The sequence below is a fragment of the Protopterus annectens genome, chromosome 11.part0 (assembly GCF_019279795.1).
Source record: "Protopterus annectens isolate FY-2018-M chromosome 11.part0, PAN1.0, whole genome shotgun sequence".
NCBI lineage: Eukaryota > Metazoa > Chordata > Ceratodontiformes > Protopteridae > Protopterus > Protopterus annectens.
The window spans coordinates 56,385,288-56,411,119 of NC_056745.1; the positions used below are offsets into that span (position 1 = coordinate 56,385,288).

Sequence of the window (25,832 nt, forward strand, 5' to 3'; positions counted from 1 at the left end):
ATTCATTCCTGGTTTAGCATCTACATCTCTAATGGACAGAGGTAGCATGTAAAAGGTTCATCTCACAGACCCATGCTTACACTTATCAAAGGTACTAGAACTTGTCAGAGATTTGGGATGCATGGCTAGGCTTAAAAAGGCCCTTGTGGTCATTAGCCTAGTAAACACCTTTGAACCTATTAGTGTACTTCTCTAGGCTTTACAGAGATGGAGAAATGACATGTTTACATGGGCCAGAATTTCAATGACATTAGACATAACACAGCCGGCTTCCACTGGGCCGCATGTTACCGATACCTCCAAGAGTTGTACTAGCATGTCAATAATCCACACAGTTCTGCAGCTATCAGACCCTTAAAGGCCATCTCCACTGCACAATGCACCTTCTGTTTAAGACTGACCAGACTGGTAGTGGGGTATGCAGGTTCCCTCAAAGCATCAATACCCAATGGACATCATTCCTCCTCAGAAGGTGAGTTATCCATTGACTCATTGATGTCCAGTTTTCAAGACTTTTGTGTTTTCTGGTACTCATTTTCTGACAATGGGTCTGGAAAGAATAGCAGACACATGCAGTAGTATAGCCTGCCTTAGGCATAGGCCCACTAGGCGACCCGCCTAGGGCGCAGCTCTAGCAGGGGTGCTTTTCCAGTATTTATTTGGTGTAGGTAGACCAAGATGGGGGCGCCAGAGAGCCCTTTTGCCTAGGGCACCAATTGACCTAGGACCACTCCTAAGTAGGATTAAACCATAACACTTACCATGGTCTGGAGATACACACACACACACACACACACACACACACACACACATATATATATATATATCTATATATATATATATATATATATATATATAGATATAAAGGCATAAATAAGGATGTAACATAGCTCCTTGTAGGTGAGGAGGTGGCATCTCCTATAGATGATTGGCTATGCAGACTTTTCTTCCATGCCTGCAGCAACACCGATACAGAGGATATCAGATGGTCAGTGATGGACAGTACTAGATATAGACCTACTGGTAGAATGAAAAATCACTCACAAACTAGAGGATACAGCATATGTAACCAACCCCAGACAAAAAAGGACTATAACATGTGACGCAACATAGATGCCATGTAGCACTTGTATAGTATTCTATATGTGGTCTGTAATCCACAAATGAAGGATGACCTGTATAGCATTCTATCTGTGGTCTGCAATCCACAAACGAAGGATGACCTGTATAGTATTCTATCTGTGGTCTGCAATCCACAAACAAAGGATGACCTGTATAGCATTCTATCTGTGGTCTGCAATCCACAAATGAAGGATGACCTGTATAGCATTCTATCTGTGGTCTGCTATCCACAAATGAAGGCTGCAATAAGTTTCACTGGGCAGGCATTATGTCAGTCATAAAGCCAGGTGAAACAGCAGATATATATCTACCCATTAACATATAAAGTCATGTTTTAGACAAAAAGAATGCAGACAACACACACACACACACACACACACACACACACACACACACACACACACACACACACACACACACACACACACACACCCCAAATCTATGTTAACAATATACAAGGGGACAGGTTTGGCGTGTGTGAATGGGGGAACCTATAAGTAACCATCTGACAAGCCACACTGTGGCAAGCAGTTTGCCTTAACATACTCAGCACTGAATTTCTTGTGTTACTGTTGACTTGAGCATTTTGCCTCAGTGTTATTTGTTCATTATGTAACTGCTTGCTACTTGCTGTAACAATGTACGTGTTCAAAATGTGTGGTGAATGGACTCTGACATGCATGAATAATAGATAAAATAGTAAGTTTTATGGCATTGGATACAGTCTACAACCTATTACAGTTTGTCATTTAATTTACACAACTTGTCTTAAGTGTTTCTTTTGTAAGTTCCCTCATATAAAATGTCTGCATTTTCAGCTTTGCACCTTGTCCCATGGGTGACATGTTTAGGAATCCAACCTCAGCCCTTCTCACAGGTAAAGCACACAAACATTTCTCTAAATTGTATCTTTTGTTCATTGTAGTTGAGACGTGTGCATCAGTTTTAGCTGATGCATTCTACAACAAACAAGCTGCTTTCAGGTATTTAATTAAGTCAGTAAACAACATCTGGAGATCATAATTGTCACTGCACTCTTTTGGAAGCATGATTCTCAGGTAAGCAGCTATATTAGCCAATGCAATCTATACAATTACTTCTTTATGTGGCATTCCCATCAGCCCTTCCCTCTTCTTGCAAATCATTTGTTTTGGGCAGGTGTGTGGGTGTGTGTGCGTGTTCCGGGGTGGGGGTAAGAACTGAAAATGCCCTAATCATTTAAGAAAAATAATTTAAATTGTATCTTCTTTGTAAATGTTACAGAATATAGTGATACTGTATTTGATACAAACAGTAGCATCGGGTAACATTTTACAACTGGACGCGTTTATTTTTTTAATACAGTGAAAAAATAAAAATATAAATTAATCTGTTTCTCGTGTAGAATTTCATGTTTCATTAAAAAATGTTTCATTTCGGGTATCTGTAATGGTGTCAGCCATGTATACATGTCATAATATTTCTAAGGGGTGTTTTTTCTGCACTTATGAGTCTAATGACAGCCATTTCCAGCGTATTCCTGTTCAGAAAAAAAAATTCTCCTCGTCCATTATTTTGGGTTCATATTTTAAGATAACCCTTGGGTCCCTGAATCGTTCAAATGTAAGTGGAAGCTGATTTCACCCTTTTATTCTGAGTACTTTTTCTTCGAGTTCCTAGTATTTCAAAATTCAGGAACCTTGCTTTGTTTTTTTTTTTTTTTTTTTTGGGGGGGGGGGGTGATGCTGGACCTTCCTCCGATCTGAAGTTCAATGCCAGCCAGGGGTGTCGCTACACCAACAGTACCAGCACAGAGCTGTTGGACCATGCAAATACAGCCAGAGTCCCAGAGGCTAGCAGCAGCCTACGCATTCAGAGGATCGAGAACAGTGAGGCACAGAGGGAACGCAGGCAGCTGAGCTAAGCAGCTACTGAGCGCCCAAGGCGAGGGGGAGCTGGCATACAGGCTCACGGTGACACGGTGAGGGGCACGGCTGACAGGGTGGGAAGCATCCTCTCCAAACCGTAAACCGACTGATCCGGTGAGTACAACCACGTTTAGCACTGCTGTTTTATTAAGCTGCGTGAGGTGATTGCAGTAACCCCCCTGCTAATGGATATATATCTGCAGCCACTGGGGGATGTCTCTCTCCAATGTTATTCCTTAGCAACCTGCTCTTTTGCAAAGCTCATCATCGCGGTGGTCCTGCAGAAACGTAATTGCAGAGTAGTTGTGCAAAAGAATGGCTTGAAGTATTGCAGGTAGATTTTATTACAGAAGGGTTTTGTCGAGCCGGGGTGTGTAGAGGCCAATGTAGACACAACGCTCTGTACTGTATTGCTAGGTGCTTTTGGCGATCTCAGATGTTTAATCGTGTCATCTCGTCTATTTGTGTGTCTTCTGCCTTAAATGATGCATATAAACGTATTTAATTCAATTATGATCCAGGCTGCTAGGAAGGTGTTTAAGTGCTTGTGTATAAAATACGTGAGGCATGATTTGAAACTCATTTCACACTGCTGAAGCCTGACCGTCTGACACGGAGATGCATCTGTTTACAGGTAATCATAAACTGGCTGCACAATCTGTTATTCACATAAAGCTATTACAAAGAAGGGTGTCATGGAACTCTGTCCGCATCTCCAGTCTAGTGCATTCACTACATTTATTATGCACAAGTTGCACAACCACAATTTAATAAGACCGGGTTTCCACTAAATGCCATTTGAAATAAAAGACTACAAAATGAAATCCCAGAGGTCCATTTTGTTTCACTTTACATCTCATTCAGTTTGTGGGTAGCTGTGGATTGTCTGTCACTATGCATTCATTTCCATATATTACTGATTGTATTCTATTTCCATTTGTAATCACGGTCTTGTCAAATAATGTTCAGCTTACTGAGGGGAAAAATGCAAGTGACCACAACATAAAGCAAATGACTACTCTATCTAATTGTGTGCTTCTGGATGTAGAGTTCGATTTAATTATGCAGTAAAGGAAATTGTTTCAAAATGCTGTCTTAATTGATAGTTTAAAGTTAAAAGGCCTGTTTCCACATGTAATGAATTGTTATTACATTATGTAAATATATCTTGATAACTCTCTTGCAAGCCATCATTTGACATGATATGTATGATATTGGCAGTATCCTATTACTGTCTTTCATATGTGTTTTAATGGTTAACAAATTATCTAACATTTGTTTTGCTTGTAGTCCACTCTCCACTGCCAGATGACTGTTAAATATTATGATGGCATATGATTTTAGCAACAAGTTGGAATGGCACCCCCCCCTCCCCACTACACATACATACACTTAGACCGACAGACAGACATACATGCAAAGTAATGCATTTCCCCAATTAAACTGCAGGTGGCAGTATGCAGCAGTAAAATACTGCTTGTCTTTATTGGAAAGCTAATGTGCATCTGAAACTCACTGGCCCACTCAACAGAGATGCAAGTAACTTAGCATTGGGTGTTTTTTTTCTTTCTGATATTAATCTAGTGTAGTACAAGCAGAAAAATATTTACAATTTTTGGCTGATATTATGTAAACACCCATTGCTTTCCCAGTTCTGTGCACTGGAGTCTGCTTTAAGGCATTATACTTCCAGAGAAAGATGCCAAACTAGGGTTGCATGGATGCACCTTCTACTATATTTGAGGTGGTAAAGTGGAAGACTCATAGCAGACAAAGCGGTGGCAACTAAAATTCACCTGAATTCTGATGTTGGATAGACAAGGATGGCTTAGCATTCTGAGGTCAGGAAATGGTTGTGGAACTGTGCAAAGCTATAAACACATATGGTCTTCCTGAGATGCGTACAATATGGTCACATATAGTGTTGATGGCTGGGATGAGCAAACAACACTCTCACAGGCAACTACTGCATTATTTTAACATGCATAGCATACTTGGATGGCATTGTAATGTTCCATTTAGTTTAAGACTTGCAATTTAATTATAAAATCAGGAGACATATCTGTTCCCCAAAGTGATATGCACATACTTGGAAAATATATTATTAAAATTCATGGACATTAGAAAGGAAACACTATTAGCCTGAACATTTGATGTTTGTTGATATGATTGTGAGATTCCTGGTAGTAGATGCATTGGGGAATACCTGCCACTAAGTGTTTCTGTTGCTTGTGACTCTTGCATTATTCTGAAGAAGCAGAATTCTGATTGCTGATTGCAGCTTTCATGCTGGAAAGCTCCATACTTGCAGTGATTCTAAATCCAGTAATATCAGAAATATGAGTAGCCATTTGGGATGCAAATCATGAACTAGTTAATGTGACCAAAAGAACTAAACCAGCAAATTCAGTAGCACTGCGTTGGGACAGTGGTTAGCACAGTGGTGCCGTAGTCAACATTATTACTTCAGTTTTTTTTTTCTCAGTTCAGTTCCTGTCTGTGACATTTTCTTTGCCAAGCTTGCATTGCTTCCTGTACCTCTCTGAGTATTTGTCAGTAACTCAGGTTTTTTCCATCCTCCCAAAGACATGTGGGTAGCTAAGTTGGTGATTTGAAATTTCCTCTAAGTGTGTGATGTGCATGTGAATTGGTACATTGCTGCTATATCCCATGATGGAGTGATCTGTTGCTTGCTGGTATAGCCATTGGCCCTGTAACCCAGAAGGTGGTAAAGCAGGTAATGAAAAATTAATGGCTTGATGGACTCTATTTTACTGTGGCATTAGGGAATGCTGTGACAAAAATGCCAGATAAAACTCACAAATAGACAACCACCTATCATTCTGGCAGAAGCACTACTCCACAAATTCATTATTTCTCAATCCAAGTTTCCTTCAGCACTTTACAGAGTCACAACACAATGCTAAATGGAACAAATTGAAGTCTGGCTCTTTCTGTGCACACATGGTGTAGTCATAGCAACATGTACTTTTGTAGACAGATAACTTACTCCTTAATTCTGAAAAAAACTGAAGTTATACTGGAAAGAACTCCTGTTTTCACTGGAGAACTAAAAATGCTAAGAAGACGAGGGGCTATGTTTTAATGTTTCACTGAATAGTAACATTAAATGTTTTGATTCAAGGGTCATGCTCAGTTTATATATGGTAGCTAAATGTAATTATCCCTGTGTTTCTTTTTAAAATGTACATGTAGTTAATTAACACTAACCATGGCCCATCAAAGCTTACCGTTGCATTAGTTAAAGGGACAGATGTAAAAAAAAATCAGAATCCCCTGACATTATGCTGTTATTGTACCTGTGTGTTGTGATCCTTGTTGACTTATTTATCAGTTACCAGTACCTGCAGAGAACAAGAAATGTCTTACTGTGACACATATGATCCTATTACAGATTTCAATGTCTGTCAGTAGTGGAGCCCTTCAGTGGTTTTCCTGCGCTTAACAAAGTGAAAAGTTAAGCACTGATAGCCTAGCTGATTGTGAAATTATCTCTGAGGGTGGAGAACTAAGAGGGTTTGTGTTCTTTCATAGACTGTGAATGTGGAAAATTCTTATTAATACTGATTTTTCACATGGTGTGGCATGTTGTGTTACAGTGTGCTGTGGCATATTCTGTTATCAAATGGTATGGCACTGCACTTTTTTGATACCACATTTCCAAGATCACATCCATTTGAGTTTGCCTGGGCATGTTTAAGTGTAGTTCTAAGTAAACTCAATGCCTTATGTAAAAAAGTTGAAAGACTGTACAGCTGTCTAGACCAAGCATCACGTAGTGACTGAACAGATAGCCTATGATTTTCTTGGCTTAGTGTAAGACGCTGTCCGGTTCGATTCTCAGCTAGAGCGTCTTCTGCGTGGAGACATGCATGAATGAGCGTACCTTCGTTGAAGGTTGTGCATCAGGGCTGGCAACTCGGCATGTAAAAATCTATCTGCCAATCATTAGCGGACCGGAGTTCTGCTGTGGCGACCCCTAACCAGGAAAAGCTGAAAGACACAACAACAAGTGTAGTTCTCATCCATCTGCTTCTCTCTGTCATCCCACAGACAAACATGAGAACAGAAGGACTTGGAAAAATAGACTTTTTTGATCAACAAAATAAGTACAATATTAATAAAATGAAATAAAATAATGTTTATAAAGGTTCTAATACCAGCTGAGAACAGTGAAAGTAGTTTTGAGGATTTTGCCTGTCTTCATTTATATTATTACGATTATATTGGGCATCCTGGTTTATTTTATGACTCAGTTAAACTTGAAATGTGTTTAAAAAACAATTATATATATGCATATGTGGATATACAATGGGATACCTGATGCTGTAGCACATAACTGTTTGAAATATTTATATCTGAAGTAAAACCGACAACATCTGACATGTTTGTTTTTTAATAGAATAGCATTTTAACAAATTATGCAATGATTAAAGAGGCAGAACTGTTTGATGTTGATGATTTATAGAAGATTCGGTCTTTTTAAGTGGATACATAATACTGACAGATTTATGAAAACTGACCAACTGTTATGCATCTTTTAAGACTGAATTTAATTTAGAGAATTCTATTCCTACATGGAATATGGAGATAATTATGTTCCAGAATGTGTCCATCTGTAAATAGCCTAATGGCTTGGGTCATGGAGTACATAGGAAGGATATAACTATTTACTGTATTTTACAAGCATGTAGTGGCCACTGTGGCCACCATGTGTACATAGTAAGAACACTTTCTATGGGATAAGTGCTCTGAGGGTCATTAATACCATGAAAAGGTTTGAACTAATGGCTTATTTGATTTATATTAACGATTGCTTTCTAGAAAGGGTCTATAGTAAGAAGTACTTGGAACAGGATTTACAGGAGCTTAAGAGTAAAAAGGAAGTTCCTTAGTTGTGACAAATTGTGAATATCTTCATAAGTTCATAGGTAGGTACTAGGCTATTGGCCCAAGGGCCTAAGTAAGCCTAGCCAACAAGTTTCCCTGGCTTACAACACACAAGAAAGTTAATTTCCTGTGCCCCTGTAAAGCAAAGTAACAGAAGTGATCACGGGGTGTATTTCCTATTTCCCATCCACTTATCAAGATTTTTCTTGAAGAGTGCTAATGAGGAACTTTGCTTGACATAGATGGGTAGCTTGTCCCAGGGTATAGGAAGTCTTTGGGACAGGAATCTATCCCTTCAGCATGTCCTGTTTATTGTGGTGACAAGGTTTAGGTCCCTAGAGCATGTAGCTTGCAGGGATTGGGATTTCTTTAGGTGTAGCATGTCCAACAGCTCTGGGTTTAACATAGCTTTATATGTTAGGCATAGATCTCCTCGGAGTAGGCGATATGCTACAGAGTAAAGCTGGAGTTTTTTGAGATGGTCAGTGTAGGGCATCTGTTTGAGGCCAGTAATCCTCTTTATGAGGTACTTCTGTGGCCTTTCCAGCTGCTGCAGATGTCTTGTGAGGTACATTCCAAAAGGGGTATTGTACTCTATAATGGGTCTAATAAGTGCCGAGTTTAGGGGAACAATGACCTCTTTTTTCCTGGATTAGAACCCTTTTGTGTTGAGGTGTGCCACATAGAAGGATTTCCTGACTACTGTGGTGATGTGATTATCAAAGGAGAGACTACTGTCCACCTGGGTCCCAAGGTCTCTTATCACACATTTGGTGTTAGGTAGACTGCCGTTTATGTGGTAGTTCATGGATACAGAGTTTTTACCAAAGGGGGTGACGATGCACTTTTTGGCATTGAGCTTGAGGCCATGCCTATGACACCAGGCATCTGCCTCAGTGAGGTCCTTCTGTAGGATGTCCACATCATTTGGGGACTCAACTATAGCTCCTAGTTTGCAGTCATCTATGAACTTTGTTAGCCAGAGGCCTTCTGTGTTAGCCTGTATTTCAGAGAAGTAGATACCAAACAGGAGAGGTCCCAGGACTGAACCCTGTGGTACTCCACTTGTCACTGGTTTGGAGTCAGATTTGGAGTCTGCAACTTTTACAGCGTGGGTTCTGTCAGTGAGCCAGTTGGCAACCCATCTTGTGACATAGGGATTTATACCTAGTTTAGTGAGTTTAGCTATAATTCCAGAATGGGGGATGGTGTCGAAAGCCTTGGCGAGGTCAAGATAGGCTGTGTGAACCACCTTACCCTTGTCTACAGCTTTGGTGACTGCCTCAAAGAAGTCGATCAGGTTCAGAAGGCATGATCTGCCTTTCACAAACCCAAACTGGGTGGGGTCCAGAGTTTGGAGGTTACCAATGTCTTTGTTTATGAGTTCCATGATGATACGTTCCATGGCCTTGCAGACCAGGCTCATCAGGCTAATAGGGCGATAGTTCCCAGGATCAGTGATGGCTCCCCCTTTGTGGAGTGGGATAACTGTTGCTGTGCACCATTCAGTGGGCACAAAGTCTGACATGAGACTATGATTGAACATGGGCGGCGCAGTGGTGCAGTGGTTAATGCTGTCGCCTCACAGCAAGAGGTTCTCCGGTTCGATTCTCAGCTGGGGTGCCTTCTGTGTGGAGTTTGCATGTTCTCCCTGCATTTGCGTGGGTTTCCTCCGGGTACTCCGGTTTCCTCCCACATTCTAAAGACATGCTTCTGGAGCATTTCTCCCCAGGCCTCCGCTGAAAACAGGATCTGTGGAACCTAGTCGGACTTTCCCGGTCAACAAATGTTAAATAAAATAAATAAAAATAAATGGTACTTAGGTGGGGAGCCAGTTTGTTCTGAAGTTTGTGTAGAATGCAACCTGGGATGCTGTCCGGTCCCATGGATGCTGTGTTTTTGGTTTTAGAGAGTGCAGCTTGTACCTGCATAGATGTGATTACAGGGACTCTACATTCTTCCTGTATAGATATGGGCCCTTTAGGGAGTGAGAGGGGGTAACGTGGAGTGAGGGGGGGGTAATGTTAGCACTGAACCTATCTGCCAGGATGTTGGCAATATCAGTTGGTTCTGTCATTTTCATGCCGTTGTGCTGTAACTCAGAGCAGATCTGGGTGTTACCATTGAGATTATTGACATAGCTATAGAATGTTTTGTGGTTGCCCTTAGAATCAGTGGAAATTTTGTTTTTGTAGCTAGCTTTAGAGGATCTTATAAGGGATCTCAGCTTCTTACTAAGGCTGACCAGAGAACTTCTCTACTAATGGAATTTTACTCTCTTTTGCAACAATTTCTTCCTTCTGTTGTAGAGTTTGTTTATGGTAGGGGACCACCAGATTGGCTTCCTTTTTTGGAGGATAGTGTCTTGGTTCTGTTTGGGATAGCACGATCCATGCACTGGTATAAGTGCTTATAGAGTGCATTTGTGTAGGATTCAGCACTCGTAACTGTATTGTCCATCTGCATGGGTGTCATGCAGTTCACCACTTCTGTCTTAAAAAGCATGAAGTTGGCTTTGGAGAAATTTTTTACCATGTTTCCTTAATGGTGGGTGGGGGCGGGATGTGAATATCTAGGGTGATTAGCTTATGGTCGGATCTGACCAACAAGGAGTTGACTTCAGGGGTAGAACACTGGTCACTCATGTTGGTAATGACTAGGTCTAGGATATTGTTGCCCCTGATGGGGATGTGAATAAGTTTATCCAGGGCATTGGAATTTATGAATTCCAGAAAGCGTTGAGCGAAGGGGTTGGTGCATGAGAAGTTTTCCCAGTTAATGGTGGAGTAGTTGAAATCGCCCATTATTAGGGTGTTTGGTTGAACCCTAATATATTCCAGTATATCAAGAAAAGAGGAGTGGGAATCCTGAGGCATGGTGGGGGATATGTAGCAAGCTACAGTTTGGATTGCAGTTTTGCCCAGAGTTAGTTGCACTTGCATAACCTCAGATGCATTATGCTGCGCAACTAGCCTGGAGGTGTGGATATCCTTAATGAATATGGACGTACCTCCACCGTTGGTGTTCTGGTCCAGGTTAGATGGCCGAAAAGTGTGGTATGAGTTATAGCCTGGTAATGCAGGGGTGCTCTCTAGACCCTTGAACCAGGTCTCAGTCACTGCACAAATATTGATGTTCTCCATTTTAAGGAGTGCCTCAAGTGAGTGCATTTTGAGATTTAGACTTCAAGAATTGAATAGCATTGCCCTCAGTTTTTGCTTGCCTGTTCCTGTTATGGTGTTGAATTTGTCATTTGAACCTTGGCTAAAAAAGGCACTATGGGGCTGCAAAAGCCTTAACCAGTATCTGGAATCCCAGGGGCGACAGGTGTAGTCCATCTCTGGCAAAGCATCGTGGTCTGACGATCATGTCGTCCCAGGCAGACAGATACTGGATCCCCTTAGAATGACACCAGAAGCTTAGCCAGTTGTTGAAGTCAGTCATTTTGTCCTTGTACTGCGGTATCATTCTGGGCAATGGCAGGATGCTACTTAGGGCTAGGGTCATACCTGCTTGGGCGACAAGATCGGAGAGCTCTTCCATGTCTCTTTTCATGTAGTCCATGGAGGTACGTCTCAGGTCATTCACACCAACATGGACAATGACAGAGTCATATTTGTACTTGTGGCATGACCTGAGTGCATGGATTATGTGGTGGATCCTGGCACCTGACAGGCAGCTGACAGTAACCTTCTCCTTGTTTAGCCTGGTGAGTGGGACATCAGTGTGCTTGACTATAGAGTCAACTATGACTAGTGTGTTGGGTACGTTGGTTTGCCTTATGGGCTGTGGTTTATTGGCGCACTGAGTCTGTGGGCTATGTGCCATTTGGGTTGTGTTGGAGGTGGAGGTTGCTTGCATTTCTGCTTTGGAGGTCTCTGTTGCTTGAGCAGATTATTATTGAGAGCCGCTGTAAATGTTTTTGTGTTTCTATGTGTGGATTTTGGTGGTGTAGGTTTAGTGGGACTATGTGATGAGTGTGGTGTGGTGCAAGTGTTTACCTTCTCTTGACTGTCAAGTTCGGTCTTGGTTGGAGAGAACTTTACCTCCAGTTTGGCTAGATTACCTTCTCCTCTTGACTGTCAAGTTCAGTTTTGGTTGGAGAGAACTTTACCTCCAGTTTGGCTAGATAAATGCATCTCTCATAGGTTGTGGTGTTGGGTGGTAGGAGGAGAGGGTTGTTTGTGTACATGAAGCAATTGCTACATTGCCTCAAGATACCCATATTCATCAGATAGGAGAGAACACTGGGAGCTGACCCTTGGACATGCCTGAATAAAAAAATACTTTCCTCTAGACAAGTGAGGAAAGTGAGTATAAGAGCTGTTTTTTTCTAAGCCAGTGAGGAACGTAAGTACAAAAACTGTTTTCCTCTAGGTAAAGAAAAAGTGTGAGTGCTGTAGTAATTTGTAGTTTATTTAGTGCTAACAACAAGTTCTGAACAAGTGCTGGGCACCAATAAGCAAGTTCAAGTGCTAAAACTAAGAATCTGTATCTGGATCTTGTGGTAGATAGGCTACCTAGTGCTTACCACTCCCACTGATAAGCTAGAATGCTTCCCTCCAACACAGAAATGCTTTGGAGGCTCAGAAGCTTATAAACAGTCCTGGATACAGCAAATCTGTGTCTGGACTAGGCTAGTTACAGGAAAGGTGGGAAACAAGCGCAAACGTGGGCTTTTAAACCAGAAAGTTGAAAGATATAGAAAAATTGCCCAAACGACCAATAAACTACAATTTCTGGGCAAGAAACCACTCTTGTGGTAGATAGGCTACCTAGTGCTTCCCACTCCCACTGTTAAGCTAGTAGGCTTCCCTCCAACACAGAAAGGCTTAGGCTTAGGGGGCTCAGAAGCTTACAAACAGTCCTGGATACAATAAATCTGTATCTGGACTAGACTAATTACAGGAAAGATGGGAAACAAGTGCAAATGCAGGCTTTTAAACCAGTAAGTTGAAAGAGATGGAAAAACTACCAAACGGCCAATAAACTAAAATTTCTGTGCCAGAAACCACTCTTGTGGTAGATAGGCTGCCTAGTGCTTACCACTCCCACTGATAAGCTAGAATGCTTCCCTTCAACACCGAAAGGTTTGGGGGGCTCAGAAGCTTACAAACAGTCCTGGATACAGCAAATCTGTATCTGGACTAGACTAGTTACAGAAAAGGTGGGGAACAAGCGCAAACACAGGCTTTTAAACCAGAAAGTTGAAAGAGGTGGAAAAACTGCCCAAACGGCCAATGAACTACAATTTCTGGGCCAGAAACCACTCTTGCGGTAGATAGGCTACCTAGTGCTTACCACTTCCACTGATAAGCTAGAAGGCTTCCCTACAACACAGAAAAGACTTAGGGGGCTCAGAAGCTTATAAACAGTCCTGGATACAGCAAATCTGTATCTGGACTAGACTAGTCACAGGAAAGGTGGGAAACAAGCACAAATGCAGGCTTTTAAACCAGAAAGTTGAAACAGATGGAAAAACTGCCCAAACGGCCAATAAACTACAATTTCTGAGCCAAAAACCACTCTTGTGTTAGATAGGCTACCTAGTGCTTACCACTCCCACTGATAAGCTAGAAGGCTTCCCACCAGGTCAGAAAGGCTTTGGAGGCTCAGAAGCTTACAAACAGTATTGGTTACAGCAAATCTGTATCTGGACTAGACTAGTTACAGGAAAGGCAGGAAACAAGCTTAGGGATTTTTTTTGAAATTGGAAAGGGAGAAAGGAGAAACAGAAAATAATTCAAAATTAAGGACCTAAGTGGCTTGCCCTTCACAAATGTTCTCTCTGTATTAGGTAGAATGAGCTAGTGACACTAGACTGGAATAGAGCTGGGACAGAGCTGAACAGATGGGACTGGTAGGAGTGTCTGAAGTCAAAATATGATCTCACTGTATCTGATAGGGTGGGAGGCTGAACATAAAATTAATATCATGAATCAAACAATGCCATTCATTAGCTACTTCTGTTCATCCAGTGGTATATCAGAACAAATTATTTAGAGGAACTGAGGTATTATCTGTAGCCAAAGCCATCAGGCATTTCAGTGAGAGAGAATTGTTTGAGGTCATTGGCTGACTGAGGTCTCCTGGACTACAGCTTAGACTAAGCACCTCACTGGTTCTTTTGAGATTTCTTTCTTAAAAGCTGTCTCAGGTTTCAACTTTCTGTTACCTAAGAAGCTCAGTTGTGAGTGTTCAGCCATTTTACAGTGAGCTGATCGAAGGAAGGACACTCAGCAAACTCGAGCTACAATATATAACATTAAGTATCCTGTTTTTTGTTTATTTTGTTCTTTATTTCTTTGTTGTTTATAGCACTTTGTGTACTGTGTATTCTTTCTAGCTAGTTTCACTGTGTGTGAGGTATTAACTGGAAATTGTCCACTCTTATTAAGCATCTGTTGGGTTGTTTGTTTATGATAACTTGTTGCAGTTAAACTCTTTTTTCTAGTGGCTCCTTTAGCTGTTTAAAACTTTCATTTAAAGGCTCACTGCTGCTTTTCAGCTGTGAGTAACATTTCTGCTGTTTGTTTCCCACCTCCCTCCCTGTTGGTATAGTGTTTTTATAGTTGGTGGCTTTGCAGTTGCCCGCCCCTGGTGTAAATTTGATCTGGGACCCTCCTCCCAGTCTACTGTCATTACCTCATTCTACCCAGTACAGGGAGAGCATTTGAGAAGGCCAATCAGCTTAGTTTCTGCTACTCCTTTCTCTCTTTCCTTTTTCTCTTTCCAAAAAAAAAAAAAAAAAAAAAAATGTATCTGCTTTTACTGTATTTGTGTTTTTTCCTACTTTATTTTGCTTTTGCGTCATCTTAAAAGTACTCAGTTGTATTTATTACTGCTTGGTGTAACTCATTGTAAGCCTTTTAGTTTAAGCACCTGGGCTTCAGACCAGTTTTACATTAGGAAGGTTTGTGGTCTGCACTGTAGTGGCAGAACAGGTAGCTTACATCCTTCTAAGTTGGGAACTGCTGAATGAGGGCTCAGTGTCTGTTATTCTAAAAGTGTATTAATTCTGGTTTAAGCACTTGGGCTTGAGGCCAGTTATTTTACATTAAGAGGGTTCGTGTTCTGCACTCTTGTGGGAGGAGAGGCTGGACTCTGTCCTTCTGAGCTGGGAATTTCTGGTTAAAGCTTATAGTGCCTGCATATCTGAACTGCTTCTTACTGAAATTGGTACACCTCATTTGCTGTAGCATAGACTAGATCCAGGCCTGCTGAATCTAGCTTTGTTTGTATAACTTGAGCACTAATCCAGGCATTCTTTAAAGTATTCAGTTGTATTTATTACTGCTGGTAGTAACTTGATTAAAGTGTAGCTATCATTTCTAAGTCTTTTGGATTAAGCACTTGGGCTTCAGACCAGTTGTTTTACATTAGGAAGGTTTGTGGCCTGCACTGTGGTGGCAGGACAGGTAGCTTACATCCTTCTAAGTTGGGAACTGCTGATTGAGAGTTCAGTGTCTGTTATTCTAAAAGTGTATTAGTTCTGGTTTAAGCACTTGGGCTTCAGGCCAGTTATTTTACGTTAAGAAGGATTGCGGTCTGCACTCTTGTGGGAGGAGAGGCTGGACTCTGCCCTTCTGAGCAGGGAATTTCTGGTTAGAGGCTTATAGTGCCTGCATATTCTAACTGTTTCTTACTGAAATTGGTACACCTTGTTTGCTGTAGCATAGACTATATCCAGGCCTGCTGAATCTAGCTTTATTTGTATGCTTGTTGTTTGTTTATTTCCCTGAAATGCTAATTCCACCTAAAACGCGTAGCACTTCTGTGGATCCCTAGTGATATCTGCATTGCTTACTGTACTTATTTCCTTGTTTCACTTGAAAGAAAGTTACTGTTTGTCGTTTTTGCATTTAAGTTACCTGTAACACATTGCATTTAAGTTACCTGGCACTTGCTCACTAAAGCAATTATATAAGTCAGCTCAAAAAATTAAAAGCACTACACCCTCACAAACTCCCCTTGAGTACCTTGTTCCCCATTGGCCCTTTTTTCAATTATAAAGGAATTCCCAATACTATTCTAGCATGTCCAAAAGTCAGTTGTCAATCTCCTCTCCGGTCCAGCTGGTGAATCTGGGAATCTTGAGGCAATGTTACAACTGCCTCATGTACACAGACAACCCTCTCCTCCTCCCAACAAATTCCAACACATGTGAGAGATGCAACCATATAGCCAAACTGGAGGCTAAGCTCTCTCAACTCAGTACTGGCGTAACCAGTCAGGAGGAGAAGGAAACCACACTCACTACAATTCCAGTCTCACATAGACCTACCACGACAACAAACCAAACACATAAACACACAAAAACATACTCGGAGGCTCTAAATAAAAATCTGCCTAAGCAGCAGAGACCTCCAAAGCAGACACCCAAGCAACCGCTACCCCAAAACAAAACATGTGCAACACATAGCTCACAAAGCCAGTGTGCTGAACAGTCACAGCCCTTAAGGCTAAACAACACACCTGATACACTTGTAATAGGTGACTCTATCGTCAGGCACACTGACGTCCCGCTCACCAGGCTGAACAAGGAGATGGTCACGGTGAGCTGCCTGTCGGGCGCTGGGATCCGCCACATAACACAAGCACTCAGGTCACTCCAAGGCAAGTACAAATATGACTCAGTCATTGTCCATGCTGGTGTGAATGACCTGAGACGTACCTCCCTGGACTACATGAAAAGAGACATAGAGGAGCTCTCTGAGCATGTAGCCCAGGCCAGTATGACCCTGACCTTGAGTAGTATCTTACCCTCACCAAGAATGATGCCACAATATGAAGACAAGATGATCAATTTCAACAATTGGCTTAAGTGTTGGTGTCATTCAAAGGGGATCCAATGCCTGTCAGCCTGGGATGACATGCTCGACAAGCCATGATGCTTCGCTAGGGATGGCTTGCACCTGTCACCCTGGGCTTTGGATATTGGCAAAGGCTCTTGCTACCCCATAGTGCCTTTTTAGGCAAGGCTCAAAAGACAAACCCACCTCCATAGGTATCACAAGGGATAAGAAACTAAGAGTAATGCTACTCAACGCCAGAAGTCTAAACCTCAAGATGCACGCACTCGAAACTCTCCTTAGCATGGAGAACATAGATATCTGTGCACTAACAGAAACCTGGTTCAAGGCTCCCGAGAGCACCCCAGCACTACCAGGTTATACCTCATACCATGCTTTTTGGCCCCAAAACTTGGACCGAACCACAAAAGGAGGGGGAGTATCAATATTCGTCAAAGATACCCACACCTCCAGGTTGGTGGCACAGCACGAAGCATCAGAGACTATCCAAGTGCAACTAACTGTGGGTAAAACTGCCTTCCAGTTTATAGCCTGCTACAGACTACCCTCCCAAACACAGGAACCCCACTTGGCCTTCCTGAGAATACTGGAAAATATGAAGGTCTCTCCAAACACCATTATATTGGGCGACTTCAACTACCCAAACATAGACTGGGAGCATTACTCTAGCTCCAACACCCTAGCCCAAAGGTTCCTAGAATTTATAAACTCAAATGCTATGGAACAACTTGTTACCACTCCCACAAGAGGGGAAAACATACTGGACCTGATCATCACCAACATGGGGACACTATGCTCCAGACCAGAAGTGTATCCCTCACTGGTAAGATCAGACCATAAACTAATCTCACTGGATATTCACATCCCGACCCCACCCCCTGCCCACAAAACCACAGTAAAAACTTCTCTAAAGCAAATTTCACATGCCTCAAAACCGAGGCAAAATCCTTCAAAGCCCCCGGGCCTGTGGAAAATACGGCCCAGACCGCAGAATCCTTTATAAACGCATTCTATGAACACCTTCAGGAATGCATGGATCATGCAATCCCAAATAAAACCAAGACTGAATCCTCCAAAGGCAGACGTCCTGTCTGGTGGACCCCAGCCATAAACAAACTATACAATAGAAGGAGGAAGCTACTACATGATAGAGCAAAATCCCAAAAAGGGAAGGCATCTCTGATCAGTATTATCAAAAAACTACGGGCACTCATAAAATCGTCTAAGGCCAGCTTCGAGAGACAAATTGCACAGGACACTAAGGATAATCACAAGGCTTTCTTTAGTTATGTTAGGAACCTGGGTGGGAATTCCCAGATATGCTCAGAATTAGTCCAAAATGACAAAAAATACACCGAGCTCACAGACATTGCCAACATCCTAGCTGACAGGTTCAGTGCAAACTTCTCCCCCGCCCTCCCCACCAAAAGGGCAAATATCTATCCCAACAGAGTGCTGCCCCCCCTGACATCTCAGATGCTCAGGTAAGAGCCGCCCTCTCCAAAGCAAAAAACACAGCATCAATGGGACCAGATGGTGTCCCGGGCTGCGTCCTACATGAACTCCAAGAAGAGCTAAACCCAAACATAAAACTACTGTTCAATCTTAGCCTTACTACAGGATATGTACCCAAAGAGTGGCGTACAGCAACAGTGGTCCCTCTCCACAAAGCTGGTGCCTCAACGGATCCTGGAAACTATCACCCAAATAAGCCTGACTAGCTTGGTCTGCAAAGCTATGGAAAGGATCATCATGGACCTCATAAATAAAGATATTGGGGACCTACAGACACTGGATCCTACCCAGTTTGGCTTTGTTAAGGGCAGATCCTGCCTCTTAAACCTGGTTGATTTCTTTGAAACAGTCACCAAGGCCATTGACGAGGGAAGGTGGTCCACACAGCCTACCTGGACCTCGCAAAAGCCTTCGATACAATACCCCACTTGGGCATTATAGATAAGCTCACCAGCTTAAATATAAACCCCTATGTCACTAGATGGGTTGCAAACTGGCTCAAGGACAGAACCCACATGGTTAGAATTGCTGGAGCCATGTCAGACTCCAAACCAGTTACAAGTGGCGTCCCACAAGGCTCAGTCCTGGGACCTCTCTTGTTCGGTATATATTTCTCGGCGGTACAAGCCAACACGGAAGGACTGTGGCTGACCAAGTTCGCAGATGACTGCAAACTGGGTGCCATAATCAACTCTCCAGCCGACACAAGCATCCTCCAAAAGGGCCTCATAGAAACAGACAACTGGTGCCAGAGCCATGGCCTCAAGCTAAATGCCAAAAAAGTGTATAGTCATCCCCTTTGGCAAAAACAAAGTGCCCACAAATTACCACATAGGTGGTAATCCATTAAGTACAGAATAAGTCATTAGGGACCTGGGGACCCAAGTTGATAGCAATCTCTCATTTGACAACCACGTGGCCAAAGTGGTTAGAAAAACATTTTATATAGCCCACCTAATCATGAAGGGATTCACATCTAGATCAGGGGAGGTCATTGTACCTCTTTACTCATCCCTCATCAGGCCCATAATTGAGTACAATGCCCCTTTTGGGATGTACCTTACCAGACACCTGCAGCGACTGGAAAGACCCCAAAAGTACCTCACCAAGAGGATCAGAGGGCTCAAACAGATGCCATATGCTGCCCGGTTAAAGAAACTCCAGCTCTACTCAGTGGCATACTGCCTACTCAGAGGCGATCTGTGCCTGATGTATAAAGCCATGTCCAACCCGGAATTAATGGACATGCTGCACCTCAGAAAATCCAAATCCCATCGAGCTACGCGCTCGAGAGACTTGAACCTCAGCACTGAAATAAATAGGACATGCTGGAGGGACAGATTCATAACCCAGAGGCTCCCTCACTCTGGAATAAAATCCCAGTCCAGGTTAGGCAGAGTCCCACATTGACTCTCTTCAAGAGGAATCTTGATGAGTGGATGGGAGATCGTAAGTTTACCCTGGCCATCACTTCTGTGTCACTGTTAGACAGAGGCACAGTATACTAACCTCAAAAAAAGGCATAGCAAAATTAATTTAAAATGGGTGGCGAAAGCCAAACACACTCTGGCTAGGCTTATAAATGCCCTAGGGCAGATAGCCTAGTATGAACCTATGAACCTATGAACAATTGTCTAGATAAATATTTGGTTCTGTCATACAGCTTGCGTACAGGAGGACTAGAAATAAAATATTAATGTTTCTAATAGTTTTGTACAGCCTGATGATGACAATGTATACTGTAATTGTGACTATTAAAATCATTGCTTATGTTGCTGTATGTGTATGTAAAAATGTTTAGTTTGGAAAAAAACTGACAGTGTTCCATGCTAGAATACACGAACACCTACGGGATATAAAAACAATAATGTTTTAAATGTTTTAGTGAAACTTGCTGAAAAGTCTGATGCTGCAGTCATCATTTTTTTCAGATCTTATAAGCAGTTAGAAGACATCCTTTTGATGGTTGGAGTACACCAAAATAAGGTCAGACTATGACATGAAAAGGCAGGTGAGGATGGATGCTACAAGATACATTGGTGAAAGTATGGCTCAGCCATTAAAGGGGTCTATATCACATAATCAAATCTCACATTGCTGAACCCCTCTTCATCGAACACTTTTTAATTTTTTTATTTATTTAACATTTGTTGACTGGGAAAGCTGAACTAGGGCAGAACCTATTTTCAGTGGAGGCCTTGGGAGAAATGCTCCAGATGCATGTCGTTTAGAATGTGGGAGGAAACTGGAACACCTGGAGGAAACCCATGCGAATGCAGGGAGGACATGCAGACTCCACACAGAAGGCACTGCAGCTGAGAATCGAACCAAACCTCTTGCTGAGAGGCAACAATGTTAATCGCTGCACCACTGTACCGCCCTTTTAATTATGGTTGGGCACCATATGGAATTTGCCTTTTCCCCTCTGTAGTGTGATCTCGGAGTTGGTATATTTAGTTGGGTGGTGGTGGGCGCACCCCCCCCATCTGGGTAGGTTTTAAGTTTTATGTTTTTTCCCACAATCACTTGGGTGGCCTGCCATTGTTTTGCTCTAGGAAAACCTTTGATGAAAAGTCCATTCGCTTATTTGTGAGTTTGATTAAAAGATGTTCAATGAAGAGAGGTTTGGCGATGTGAGAATTAGTTAAGTGATATAGACCCCATCAAAGTATGGCAATGAAGTAGAAATGTAATTAATGCAAGATATCATGCAGTGATTGGTTGTTTGAGTAACTTGTTTTACTTTATAATGAAGTACTGCCCCTTATAACGCAATACTGATCAAGAATTAGGAGAAGAACTGTAAACCAACAGAGTTCAAAGCTTATTCCATGCTCAGATTTGTTTCAATTTATAATAAAAATTATTGCAATTCCAATTCAGGTTATTGTTGATTGTGCTAAAGTGTTTCCACTACTGAAGGATTGTTTTTTTGACTTGTGTTATATAAATGACAGGCAGTGATTTGTGCAGAAAGGTTGATCCACTGATTTCATTCATTAAGATTGTTACATGTGGGGTGGGTGGCTTCCTTTTAATGTATCATATAGTGAGTTATCCTTTGGCACTTATGAATACTTTATCATGGAGGTGATCTGTTTTGAATTCTGGTTTTGTTCACTGTGTCTGTTTTGCAGCAAAAATGCAGGATATTGGCTGTATATGCTGTGGTACATGTATATACACACATTTGGTTTCAAAAATGCATCTTATAATTATAATTCCATATAGAGCTATGGGGGAAATGCAGAGGACTCTGCAATGCCTGATTTTTATTTCCATATTTTATTTTCTTTGTAGTGGGTTGGTGATGTTATTTCATTATGGAGAACGGAGATAGTATATATGAAGGCAGTATATTTTGTGTGTTTGATAGATGTGCATTTGCACAATGTTTAAATTTTTGTTGTGTGGTAGGACAATTGAGCTACTCACAGAGCCTATGCCTGATTGACAGTAATGGAGGCTAAAGTGAGAAAGATCTAGCTGTTAAAGGGCCCGGGATATTGCCCACTACAATATTCATTGGAATAGTACAAAATAAAAGGTATAGACTGTTGGTCCATGCCCCCTCCACCCCCCACATATACACAACACTGATCCAATCAGATAACCCCAGATTATTCATTTAATGTTTGACAGTAGCAGAACTTCTTAGCTGACCTGTGTCTTTGCTTATCTTCCAAACTGGGGTCCCCTGTCTAAATGAGAAACACAGCATTTAAGCTGATGCATACAGGAACTTAAAATATAAAAGTATTTGAAGACTATAACATAGATTTAACCTTTGTGTATGGGGAACCCACCACCAGGGAAGTACGGGGTCACCAACTCACACATACCTCATTCCCATTCACACGACCTTTCTGAAGAAAAAAACACAGTGATTTAATTGTGTTGATTTAACCAGACAACAAGATGAATACAGCCTGTCAGCTCACATCACGAGGACTTGGAAAATATCAGTGAAGATAAAACAATGACTGCATCTCCAGTTAAAGTCAACAGTCAATATGCTATGATATTGTCCAAAGAAAGTCTTTTCTTTGTCAGAGTTAAAGAAAATGAAAAGTATTGCCTTGAGATCCATCTCTTAGCTGTTAAGCTCCCAGTGGACTCATTAAATTAAGCCTATTGTTGACCGAGTTTGGTCTTCACTACTGCTCAAGTCCATCACCCATTCCTCACTCCTGTCCAGTCTGGCAAAGCCTCTGACATGACCAGAAGTGTTTATCAACTGAGTCTAACAACCCCAAAATGATTTCTTACCAGGCTCTATTACTAGCTTCACTGGATTTCACAGGTGAGCATCTTTGCCCATCGCTCATAGTAGGCTTCCTGTGATTCACCTTCGCAGGCTGCTTCACTCTGGTTAGGGCCCTTTTATTAACTCCCCATGTTTCCGGTTGTTCCCTCCCCACTTCCTAGATATATAATCTTTGCAGATTCCTTTGGGTGCTCAGATTTCCTGCCAGCAGCCCCATCTTCATTCTTGGACTACCATCATCTCTAAGATAGCCACTTCTCAGATGGTCTTTGCTGGTGGAGAATGAGGGACTATCTGCTACTAATCTTTTTTTGGATGGTACCTTCTGCTTGTTGGGAGTTCTTAGTCCCTTTTTCCTTATGAGATCCAATTGCACTTATTTCTTGAATAGATAGTCTCCTAGCATCTTCTTCTCTCAGCATGTCTGCTGTTCCCTCAAGTTCTTAAGAAAATCTCTAGCATCTCTTAATTTATACAGAAATGATTTCTTTCCGTCAATTTCCAAAACCAGTGTCTCTGGATAAAATAGAGTAGCCTGATACCCCACATCCCCAAGTTCCTGTTTAAACTTCAGTGTCTGCCCCCTCATGGCAAAGTGCTGTGAATAGTCAGCCATAAAAAAGAAAGTGCAACGTACTGCAAGTCACTCCTCTGCAGTTCCAGCTTTGCTGAATTATCTAGTCTCTATCTTGTGCTGCGTGCATCATTGCCAACACATAACTTGGGGCTCCATACTCTCCCCTTTGTTTCAGCCCAACTACATGAACATGCTCAATGGAAAAATCTAGGTGAGCTGGAGCATGCATTGCTTCTACCAAAACTCTTTCAACCACCAACCACAATTTTCTGTTCCCCACTGCCTCTGGGATGCCTCTAATGTGGATGTTGAGCCTCCTGGAATGCTTTTCCAGGTCATCTAACTTTTGAAAGTGTTGAGTCATATCCCTTCTAGTGTCTGCTACCCACTTCTGCAAGCACTGGCAATATCCCTCCATATCATTGTCTGGTCCTGCAGTACTTCAACTTCCCTTCTAACTCTTGCAGGCAAAAGCACTGGTGTGTTGGTGCTGTTTGATAGCCCTTAATTTCGAAAACTGAAAGCCAGATGACCCCAAACTGAGAATTAAAACAATAAAATGACACCAGGAATAGTGAAGCACAACAGAAACCACAAAATTACTGGAAGAAATAACTTTATTAACTTACGTCAGTTAAGCGCTTTGTTCCTCTAATGTGGAACTTCATCAAAGCTAGTTAATTAACCCAGCCATCAAATTTAAATGTTAAAATCACCAATGAAATCATTGCAAATAATCACGTCCATGTAAAAATGACTTAAAAGATACATATCATATAACTGTATGACTATAAAGATAACATATATATAGGAATTTGCTTGTATAAAAGGGTCTAATGGTTAAGTTGTTTGCCTTACAAACACAAGGTGCAGGGTTTGAGTCTCACAAGGGATAATTGGCTAGGCTTAAAATGGCTCACAAGGGCAATTAGCCTAGTACTAATCAATGAACCTATAGTTTGATCACATAATGTTTCCACTTTAAAACAGGGACCAAAGAAAAATATTCATTTAAACCAGGGAGGACTGTGGCAATTCATTTACTTTGCCATTTTAACTGATGCTGTAAGTTAATAAAGTTATTTCTTCCGGTGACTTTGTGGCTTCTGTTGTGCTTCTCCTTTTCCTGGTGTTGTTTTATTGTTTTAATTCTCAGTCCTTAATTTCAGACAAGACCAAAGTCATGCACTCAAACAATATCATCAGTCTTTTGTCCGGTAATGCTTCTTGAGGAACAGCTATTTCTTCTTTTGGTTCACTGAAGTCACCCTTTTAGATTTAAGGTGATTCCCCACCTGGACCATGCAAAATGATTAACTTAAATGCCCGTCGCACTGGAGATCTCAAATTAAGCCATTACTTTCCTGGGCTAGCCATGCCCCCCCCCCCAATAAAAACAGATATTTTGAAGTTTCTAATCTAGTGATAATAACACTGCACTAATATTGTAAGGGTCTATATTAGATTCTCAAAAACCGACAATGTTGAATCCGACATTGTTGACACGGGAATAGCAAAAGTGCAGAACATCGAAGGGGATGTAGTGGGACTTGCTCCCCTGTCTACACCCCTTAGATTTTCTTTTTTTTTTGTTTTAATTTATTTTTAGGAACATTCAAAGTTTTAACAGTTGAATCACTAAAGGTCAACCTTTAGTGATTTGAACTGTTAAACTTTCTATGTTCTAATATAGACCCAATGTCCCCTCCTGAATCCCAAAAAAACAAAGCTCCTCCTCTTTACACCTACTTGCAAGTCCTCCCCCATTGATTTCTCAGTTGTATCTGACAATGGCACTGTCATATCCCCTGACTCTACCACCAAACTCCTAGGAATTACAATTGACAACAACCTCAACTTTGACACCCATATTAATAATACTTTAAAAACAGTGAACAGTAAAATGGGGTCCCTATACAGAAATAAAGCCTTCTTTACACCAGCAGCTAGATCTACCATTGCCCACTCCCATCTTATCTCTACACTATTCTATGCCTCCCCATATATACTAACCTGTCAAAAAATAATCCTCTCAAATTGGCCAACTCCTATAATCACATTGCCAGATTTGCCACTGGTAATCCCTTCTGAACCTATCACTGTCAGAACCTAAAGCAGCTAGGCTGGCTTGAACTTCAAAACCTGCTACAACTTTCACAACTTACCATAGCCCACAAAATCCTAAATCAACCAAACAACACCCCTATACTTTCAAACCTCAGTATCCCCTATAAAAATCTTAATTCATTACGATCTTCTAATAAACTACTAGTGAGCATAAGTAAGTCCAACAACTTGGCAGGGGACTCACTGCTCTCTAACACAGCTGGTAAAAACTGGAACCTACTACCTGATGAACTTACATCCCTCCCTTCCTTGCCCCTCTTTAAACAAAAACTTAGAAGATACCTTACATCACACTGCTTACGCCCTTGCAGCAATCCTGACTAATCCTTTCACCTTTATTTTTAGTAACATCTTTTAAATTCTACTTTGTATACCAGTTAATTGCTGCCCACTACCAATGAGAGCAGGAACTGTAACTAAGAGACACTTTTTTAATTTTAATTCCTCTTGGTACATCAAGTATGATGTATGTACCTTACCTTATGTATCATACTGCATATGACTGTGTTTAGCTATGTCTCAACTTTTTGTTATTGATACTTTTGTTATGTATAGCCTTGTTAGTATAATCTTGATTGTATATGTCACTGTTA

At 41.5% G+C, this 25,832-nt stretch overlaps 1 protein-coding gene across 14 annotated transcripts in view; it reads left to right on the forward strand.

The window, feature by feature from the left end:
• The first annotated feature begins 2,910 nt into the window (after nt 1-2,910).
• The window catches only part of NRCAM (neuronal cell adhesion molecule), a 1,614,235-nt gene continuing 1,591,313 nt past the window's right edge, over nt 2,911-25,832 (forward strand). For 6 of the 14 annotated variants that reach the window (XM_044087425.1, XM_044087435.1, XM_044087431.1 and 3 more), the window contains exon 1: nt 2,911-3,143. The gene's annotated coding sequence lies outside the window, so the exon portion shown is untranslated. The remainder of the gene's footprint in view (nt 3,144-25,832) is intronic. The other 8 variants (XM_044087429.1, XM_044087436.1, XM_044087440.1 and 5 more) reach the window with 2 other exon arrangements.